Genomic DNA, 7,297 nt, shown 5'->3' on the forward strand with positions numbered 1-7,297 from the left:
TTTGTCTTATTATGTCCTTTCTAGGGCCTTTTATGTAGTGAAATCTGAAAAATAGATTCAATTTCCAATTCCTGCCATCATGCTTCACAGGGACTGTAACATTAATTCTAAGAAACTCTATTAAAAGTCTTAACAATGTTTTCTGAAATTCACTGTATGTGTGCATATATGTATGTATATATACACATATGTGTATATGTATATGTGTGTGAATATATACATAATCATATATGATAATTTTATATGATCATTATATGCAATATATCATATATAGCATACCTACCAAGGAGGTTCAAAAAGAATATAAGATACAGCACATGATATATTTCTTTTACATGAATAGAATGAAAAGAATTGATCATGTGGCCCTTTCTTCTATTATTTTGGGAATTACTGTGTAGCAAAGAATTTTCCCATATAATCCTGTAAGTTAAGACATGAACTATTAGCTTCAGACAAATGTTATCAATAAATTTGCAGCTTAAATATTAAAGTCTGTTCATGAACTTTACTTGGCATCACTACCCTGATAGTACATTTATATAACCATGCAATTATGTTGTAATTTTCAATCACTTGTTACCTATCATTCATAATTACTATTAGATTGTCATATAGCTTAGCAAAAAGCCTTCTGTAAAAACAGTATCTACCAGAATGATCCAAAAAAATTAAATATAGTATCTACTTTTTCTGAATAAAATTCTTGTTTCCTCTTACTTATGGAGGGCTTCAGAGTGCTGTACAATTTAGGGTGATAGAGTATAGTAAAAAATAGTTGACCTCTATATTGAAAACGTAAGAGCTTATTAACTTCACCATCCATACACCACAGAACGTGTAGCTTACATTTCCTTAGGTTCTAAGATTTAAGGATGACACAGGAATGAGAATGTGAACAGAAATTATTGAGACTTAACTGTGTATAAGTGTCACTGAAATGATTTAACAAAATATGTTAGTCGTCTATCTTATAGTCACACCCATATGGTGGAGGCCTACATTTTAATCCTTACTCTTCCATGAAACATAAAGCTTAGAACTATTTGTATTATACCCAAAAAAGTAAAGAAACCCTGAAAAAAGTGCCAGTATGTTCCATTTTTTTTGTACTAAAAAAATCACTAGAATAAAGCAACAGGTTAGCAAACTAATTCTATAAAAAAATTAAGTGATTTCTTCTTCCCCTTACTTCAATATTAGCTAAAATACTTCTGATGCTTTATGTATGAATGAAGTCCTGAGGAGCTGTTGTGAGTTTGTTCCATGGACAGACAGATACAAGTATCTCATCCTGACTATGTACCAGCACAGCAAGACAGTCAGCAGAAAGCTTGCTCCCAATTTCACCAGCTAGAAAACTCAGCAAAACCACCAAGCCAAAAGTGCTTCAAGCAGCAGTGCCCTGGCTTAAATGGACAAAGGAAAATGATATTCCTTCCAGGAGATGCAGGTGGGTGAAACATGGGACTGCGCTTAAATCCCAAATCACCGGAGGACAGTACTTCAACATCAAGAATCTACTGAATGGCAGGAGAGGAAAAGATAATATTAAAAAATAGAAAAGAGTAGGGGTGGGGCAATTCTTCGTCAGATCACTATATCTCTTCTGTTTCTCTGGAGGAAAAAGAAAGAAATTACCTTTGACTAGTTTTAGGGAGAGACATGCGCTGATGAACAAATTAGTATATGAATCACATATCAAAACTGAAATGTGTGAGCATATACATGTTTGCATTATATTTTTAATTAAGAAAAAAAATATGTGGAACACAGAATACAGGCCTTGTTCAAGGTCATTCTTTACAAAACAGAAAAGGGGAATCACTAAAAGACATCCTCCAGAGGAGGAAAATCTGGTGACAACTCCTTTAAAGCTTAGGTACTTCTCTGTAGTCCTCTATTTCCCATTCTTTTCTTTACAGGAATGACTAAGAACTGATTTGTAAAAGAGGAGATTTCTGCTGGGAAGTTTTCTATCAATACCTTAACCCATCAGCAAGCCAGGATACCTCTGCCTTGGGATAATGTCTAATGAGGGAGGTGGAACCCCATCCCCAGCTCAGTTTTAGCTAGCCTCCCTCTTTCATTCCTTTCTCCCTCCCTCCTTCCCTCCCTCTTTTCTTCTCTCCCTCACTCCTTCCTTTATACTGCTAGAATATCTGTTTCCTTATGTCCCCAAAAGGGACCTTTTGAACCTGACTCACATCACAATGTATGTATGTTCAAGCTTCTGAGGATTCAAACTCTGGTTTATGGCTTTGTCTGTCTTTCCTGAGGATGGGTGCACAAAGATAAGAATTGACCTACAAAAGAGGAAGTTCACAGTGAGAAAAGACCAAGGGAAGTGAAACCGAGATGAGAAAATATTTATCTTTCCAGCACCACCATTCTTCAGCAGAATTTTAATTTTTTTCGTCATCTTCTGGGTATGTATGAGTTATTTGCTTACAAGTTATGAGATGTCTGCCACATAAGTCAGCATTGTATGTAGCTTTGTATTAGTGCTAGATTTCAAATAAATTCACTAAAAATAAAAGAGATTTGATGGGAAATCATCTTTAATACCTTCAATTAATGGGTTTGGTTTTTGTGTGTTTGTTTCATTTTGTTTCTGTCTGTTGTTGTTTGGTGGTTTATTTTCCTCTACACCTCTTTGAATGTAGGCAATGGGATTTTTTTCTTGCCAGTCCTCAGACAGTAAGGATTTTCTCACTGACAGAGTTAAGTTAGCATCTATATCTTTCGTCTGCGTTGAAGTTAAACACTAAACCTGTCTAAAAAGTGACTCTCCTAGATCTCATATTTGAATATAAAGTCAAGATTAGTTGATTTCATGTGCTATTGCTTTAATTGAAGGCAAAACCAGGTTGCAAATGACCCGATAGAACCTAGGAGAGCTTGAGAAGAGAAAAAAGAAACAGGGATCTAGGAAATACACATTTGCCATCAACGTTTCAATCCCGATAAATCATGCAATGTTTGAATGTCAAACATTTTTTTTGTAGCTAGCCCTCATAATACGTTCTTGAATACTCATATGAAATGGGAGTAGTAGGGGGCTGTAGTCATAATAGGTGGTCAAACACCACCGCCCTACTCATCTCCCATTTCTCTTCACTCAGACCTGTGCAACCACCAGAGCTACAATGCGCCCCACTGTCTGCCAGGGTGACTGCTGAGCTCTCGGGCCCCGCCCCAAGTAGTGTCAAAGCAGACCTGCCAGCTGCAGTGGTGGAGCCCAGCCCCCCAAGCCCGCTGCATACATGGCCTTGTAGCACCACCACTCTGCAAGGGCTGCAGCAGCAGCCGAATCTCTCCACTCAAGAGCAGGATTTGAGGACATTGGCGCGCAGGGACAACTAGAGCAGCTACCCATTAGCTTGTAATCTGCAAATGCCATCATATGGATATCTATAGAAACGAAGTGAATTGAAGACAACCAGGCAGTCTCCCTACACTTCCTAAACAGCTCTAGCAAACAGAAGACAGCATCCCATCCCATACTCTGCTCCACCTCCATCAGTCTGTGCCTGACTCTGCCTCCTATATTGGTGAACCCGGAGACCCACCAAGCCAAACCTCGGTGGAGTGCTACTGCCACCCGGCAGCTTCTCAAAGCTGGAGAGAAACCAGCACTCAGCTGAATTTTTCAGACCGTCTTCACGATGGAATTAAACATTGATGAGACTACTTTGGAAGTGCTTTATGTTGTTAATTCAAATGCCCTGGAGAAAGAAGAGGAATTTTCTGTAGGGAACAGGCAACTGTGGTGATCGCGGAAGACAGAATGAACAAGGCGCAAAGATAGGGGCTTTGGAAGTTAACTAAATGTGTTCTGCCTCCTCGCAAGGAGGGAATCTCCATTTTCACACATCAGATTCAGTATGTTAATAAGACAGTCTCAGATCCAGCCTGGTTTTAAATCAAAGCACTGAAAGGAATTTTCAAAACACCTATTGTACCCAAACAACAAACACGGGAACACAAGCTTCTGTCCACACCCCCCACCCCGAGATAAAGCAGGAGAGGCCAGGACTGATGTTGTCACTGGGGCTGGGGCTGGGTGGTGGCTATTGGTTTTTGGCCTCGTTCTCCTAGACATAAAAACGACTTCTTTCATGCATCTATTCTGCTACATCAAACCAAACCCTGGTAGTTAAACACCTCGACTCAATGCACACCCTTGACAACGAATTCTTTCCCATGCTAAGCAAGTCCCAAGAAAACTCCATTTCACATCAAAGTCTCCAGATGCATAATTCACAACTATTAAAAGGATTGCACACAACAGAGGAAGGAAAACAATCCGGTACAATAAGTAGAAAGGTCGGGGGGAGGAAAAAAAACATAATAATAAAAAAATATTTGATAGATGTAGGGGGCGGGGAAACAAACACCGGATCTCACTCCAGTATCTGGAGGTTGGATACCAAATGGTCCGCAGCAGCCATAGCCTAAAGGAAACATGAACCATTCATCTCTGGCACCTTCAGACAGGTTCAACAAGACTGGTCCTTTTCAAAAACTATCCTCAGGCTTGATGCATTCATATATCTCTAGGTTTCACTACCACATTAAGTGTTCTGGTATAGGCTTACATTCTATGTACCGGGAACTGCATGCCCCCTCGCTGAGCAAGCGCCCTTGGGTACCCAACCCTTCCTAATGATTTTCAAAACATTAATAAGTAAAGTAGCCTGCAATGCAGATATGATGCTAGAAACAAGCCCTTAAGGAAAGTGGGTGAGGCAAGTAGTCCTTCATTGTTACCTGGTGCCTCTAGGGGGAAAGACGGTCATAGGAGGACTTTCTGCCCGCAGGTAAGATCCAGGCAAGGTGGCTCCAGGTGGTTTTCACGGTCGTGCTGGGGTCTCGCTCATCACTTCGCTGCCCTTTGCCATAGTTCAGCACCCGCATCCTAGGGAGTCAGAGAGGTGGCTTCTGCCACTGCCGCCACTGCCCGCAGGTCGCACTGGGTGGGGAATCAGCGCAAATGGCCCCATGAAACCGGTGGCTCCGCGCCCGGGGAGCGGGCAGAAGCAGGGCGGCCGCGCACACACAGAGACACGCTCACACACACTCACACATTCTCAGCCGGGCGCGCGCGCACTCACACTTGCACAAGCACTCCCAGCACCGCATCCGGAGGGAGAAACAGTACCGGTCCTTCTCAAGATTCACTCGCGAAGCCCACCAGCCCACCAGCAAAGAGAGCAGTCTCTTTCTCACATAGCCCTTGATCACGTTTCCTTCAAGTTCTCCTGCAGCCCAAATCCTTGGTATTCAGAAGCTGGTGACATTTCGCTGGGGAGTAAGGGAATCCTGGAAGGGCAATGGAAGCGTCGGGGGTTCCTTACGCAGTTTGAAAAGCAATCCTCATTACCTTGTTTATACAGTAAACCAGGTGGAAGTGCTGAAGTTTGAGCTTCAAATGTTGTGGACAGGCACGTTCATATTCTTCTGACCAATACAGGAAAGCCAAGGTGCAGGGAAATAAAACAGCTGCAAGACCCTCTCTTGACCTTGCAATGTACCTGGTAGCTGGTTAAGACAGCTACTTTCCAAGCCTCTGGATTAAGTAATCCACACACCTGGCTCCAGAGCCCAGCAGTCACCTGGAATCCAGTCAGGAAAACGGGTCTGGACGTCCTCCGCGTTCTGCGAGAACCTGGGCATGGAGGGGCATCTCTGAGTTAACACATTTGCTTCTGGGCAGTTGGAAAAAAAAAGACTGTCAAATGCATCCGATAGGAGCGCACACATACACACGCGCACAAACACACACATACACACACGCAGCTAGCTGGAAAGCGGCTTAGAGAACATCAGAGAAACACCAAGATGACTTGAAAAGGTGGAAAACATCCAGGTTCGTGCCGGAAAACGGAAGGGCCAGCTGGGGGATTCCGAAAGTCTTCTTAGATCTTTCAACATTCATATTTCTATATCTTCCCCCTTTCTATTTCTCGTTTCCAGAATGTTTCGTGGATCTGCCCCACCCCCGTCCAATTGCGCCTTTTTTCCTGGTATAACCGACCATGCAACATGAATTACATGGGTGGATTGTGCTCACAGCTCCCAAAGTCAAGAATCCCAAGGACCAGCTAGCTGAGAAGCCATTCACATCTTCAAGGAACGATAAAAAGCACACACGCACACACGCGTGCACGCACACACACGCACACACACACGCACACAAGCGCGCGCACACACACACGGTTCCGGCCGCCCTGCACAAGCTCACCGCCTCCCTGCGCCGCTGCACACAGCGCGGTGGGCGCCCCTCCCGCTGGCGGAGGCGCTGGGGCGAGTCCACAGCTCAGGCGCGAGGCTGAAAGCTGCGGTCGGAGATCGCAGCCGCCACCCGGGCAGGCTTGGGAGAGCCGATCCCCAGCGCTGTGAGAGCGGACAACACCGGACGCCTGGACCGGAGGAGCTGCGCTCCGCGCTGCAGCATGGAGGCGGCGGCGCGGCGGCGGGCGCGCGGCCGTGAGCCCGTCCCTAGCTGCAGTGACGAGAACGGCCGCACCTCCCAGACCCCTAGAATCAGACTACACCCCAAGCCAGCGCCGCCGGGCTCTCGGCCTCTGTGACTCCCGGCTAGACGTGTTTGGAGAACCGATTTACCGCTGGCGGGAGGAGAGGGCCAGCGCTGTGCCTACAAATCCCCAAGCAGAGGAGGCGCGGGGGCGTTGCAGGCGGGCGGGGTTGGGGGAGGGGAAGCGGCGGAAAACCCGAAGGAAGAAAGCGAACTTCAGGGGCATCCCTGGCCTCTGTTGGAAGTGAACTGCCGATCTGATCCCGCACAGTCGGGATGCTAAGGGATTAAAAGAAATGTGTAACACTGTCTGGCTGTGGCTGCTAATGGCAGTGTGAAAAAGTGATTAGTTACAACCCCGCGGTGAGAATCCCCGCCTGAGAGCTACCGGCTGATGTTCCCAGTCACCCGAGGCTAGCTTCCAGAGTCCCCTAGTCGGTGGTGGGTGATTTGCTTACTAATCAGATGGAAGCTGATTCTGAAAAGAACATTTACATTTAGCAATCAGCACTGTACTCAGAGTAAAGAAGTGATGCAACAGACCACACCACATTTAATGTTTAGAGCTGAACCCGACCCCAGTACAAGGCAGAAAGCAGGCCTGGCCACTTAAGCCACTTGAACTGGGGAAAGGATGTGAAGCAAGAGAGGTGTGGTTCGGAGGAAACCTGAAGAGCCTCCTCTCTGGGGATTTGGTGTGTGTGTGGGGGGGGAGGGGGGCAGGATTCTCTCTGTCTTTACTTTCTTAATTCTGCC

General features: G+C 45.3%; 1 protein-coding gene across 2 annotated transcripts in view; it reads right to left on the reverse strand.

Moving 5' to 3' along the window:
* The window catches only part of Lrfn5 (leucine rich repeat and fibronectin type III domain containing 5), a 235,191-nt gene extending 228,528 nt beyond the window's left edge, over positions 1-6,663 (reverse strand). Inside the window, exons 1-2 of one of the 2 annotated variants that reach the window (XM_057782725.1) lie at positions 5,387-6,663; positions 4,774-4,921 (exon numbers count right to left, since the gene is read on the reverse strand). The gene's annotated coding sequence lies outside the window, so the exon portion shown is untranslated. Of the gene's footprint in view, positions 1-4,773 lie in introns of both variants that reach the window. The other variant, XM_057782724.1, reaches the window with a different exon arrangement.
* Positions 6,664-7,297: the final 634 nt, after the last annotated feature.

This window comes from Chionomys nivalis, chromosome 10, assembly GCF_950005125.1.
Source record: "Chionomys nivalis chromosome 10, mChiNiv1.1, whole genome shotgun sequence".
Lineage (NCBI taxonomy): Eukaryota > Metazoa > Chordata > Mammalia > Rodentia > Cricetidae > Chionomys > Chionomys nivalis.